Source organism: Oryzias melastigma, linkage group LG17, assembly GCF_002922805.2.
Source record: "Oryzias melastigma strain HK-1 linkage group LG17, ASM292280v2, whole genome shotgun sequence".
Taxonomy (NCBI): Eukaryota; Metazoa; Chordata; class Actinopteri; order Beloniformes; family Adrianichthyidae; genus Oryzias; species Oryzias melastigma.
In genome coordinates, this window is record NC_050528.1 from 30,733,774 (window position 1) to 30,736,100 (window position 2,327).

General features: G+C 34.1%; 1 long non-coding RNA gene across 1 annotated transcript in view; it reads right to left on the minus strand.

The window, feature by feature from the left end:
* Window positions 1-990: 990 nt before the first annotated feature.
* LOC118599954 overlaps window positions 991-2,327 on the minus strand; it is a 12,094-nt gene continuing 10,757 nt past the window's right edge. Inside the window, exon 2 of the long non-coding RNA XR_004949501.1 lies at window positions 991-1,281. This is a non-coding gene — a long non-coding RNA (uncharacterized LOC118599954). The remainder of the gene's footprint in view (window positions 1,282-2,327) is intronic.

Sequence of the window (2,327 nt, forward strand, 5' to 3'; positions counted from 1 at the left end):
AAGCCTCACAATAAGAGGGAATTGTCATTTTAAAGCTAGGATTTTATGATGCAAAATTACTTTAAAGTTGTGTCAAATGATCTAAACACATTAAATGTCTAATTTTTCTTTAGATTTGCTGTTGAGTCCAGTTATCTGACTGAAAACTTCACATTAGATATGTTCAGTTAAATAACATCTGCATGTTTACCTCTCTGTTTTGACAACATTATCTCAGAAAACTAAGTTGCTGATTCATTTTTAACTTTCGTTGTGTTAAAATGTTGTTTCTGCAGCATTTTTTCACTGATAAACCTTTCAACCAAGTTAATTTTCCAGTAGTGTTTGTAACTCCTGGTCACTGTTGAATGTGAGACTTTTCATCTGTGTGTCTAATCTAATGCAAAACAATGAGTCTTATTTTAGGAATTATGTAGTACTATTCTTTAAATGTTAGTTTTAAACTAAAGTGGGGAAAAACAGAAAAACAATATTTTGGTCAAAAGTTTCACAGATAAGTATTTAAAGCTTAATTTTGCTCCTCAGGATTAACTTTTTTTCTGTAACTTTCACAGATTCAGAAATACATGACAGACATTTTGTTTCTCGTTTGTTTGACAACAAAGACTTGGCCTGACTTTTTACTTTAGGCAACGTTTAAACTTTTGACATTTGGTATCTAATACCTAAGGAAAAAACTTTCCAAATGTAAAAAAAATAAAGACTAACTTATTCAATTACGTGTTTATTTTTTAATTGTGTGTAATTCCTTTCAGGTTTCTCTGCTCTGACTCCAGTGTTTGTTCAGACGGGAGAAGATGTCGTTCTGGATGTTAATGGAGCTGATTGTTCAGAGGACAGTGTTGTTATTGTATGGAGGTTCAATCAGAATGTTAATTTAGTGAGACTTTTGTGCCATAATGATACAAAACCAACAGTGAATAGGTTGAAGTATCAGGACAGAGCTGAGATCACTGAAATAACTTCTTTGAAACTGAAGAATTGCCAAAAATCCTTCAGTGGAGTTTATTCAGTAATAAGATCATTTGATAAAGATGAAGTTGTAGCAGAATACAACGTCACAGTTGAAGGTAAATCTCTTTGTTTTCTCTCACATCTAAAGAGCAGATTATCTGTGTTTGTTTGACTTTGTTGGTGTGTCATTTCCTCCTCAGATCCAGTGTCTCCAGTTCTTCTGAACGTGGATTCAGTCTTTAACAGCTCAAACTTCTGTAACCTGACTGTGACCTGCAGAACAGATCACTCCCACATCAGCAGCTCCTTCACATGTGGAAGTGAATCCTGCAAACAAGATGATGGACAGCAGACAAACGTCACAAAACAAGAGAATCTTCTCCAGGTCTACCTGTCTGATGATTCAGTCATCTGTAACCATAGCAACCACGTCAGCTGGGCTAACAGCACAGAGAAAATTAGACTAATTTGTCCTCTGAACGATGGTAAGTCTTCATCATAAAATGTTAATTTGAAAATTATGGCTAGAATATTTTTATATGCAAACATAATCACAGTTGTTTGAAATTGATAAATATCTGTATTGTTTGACAGAAAATGTACGGCCAAGAGCCAAATAATCTCAAGATACCTGGTTTGAACCACAATTTTGTTTTTTTGTCATCACAGATAATGCAGACCAGACCGGACATGGAATCTGGGTTATAATCGGTGGGTGCGTCATCGCCCTTGTGATCATTGCTGGTGTCATTTTTCTCGGGAATAAAATACTTACGTATTTCAAAGGTATTTCTGTGATTGCCGTTCACCAAAACATTTTTGTGTTTAACAAAATGGGATACATCTTAATATTACTTTGTTTGTATTTACTATTTGACTTTATTTATTAAAGAACGTAATCTTTTTTAAAAATGTTGTTAAGGATGCTGTGCAAAAGGCCCTAAGAACCCCGAGTCAGCTGCTCTACAGGTCAGTATTTCTATTATTTCATGAATACATTTTTCTATAAAACTCATCAATTCATTTGGATCAATCTCCTAGATATCACAGGAGGAGAAAAAATAAGAAGTCCCAGGTTATCACAAGCATGTCACATGTGAATAATGCACACGTGAAATCATACTTCTCTTTTCAACACACACACATACCACATGCTTTCATGTCAGGCTGTTTGTGTTTGTTCGTGTAGCAAAAGCAAATCAAAATAAAATAAACAGGCTCAGTCTCACCTGTTTCTATATGTTTCAGTTTACTTTTAATGTGGTGGCTGTGTCACAGCAGGACAATACATTGTAAATTATTGAACACACTATATATTAGAAACAAACTAATATTATAATTGCTGTTATTCTTCTATTGTTTGCTTGTCAAAT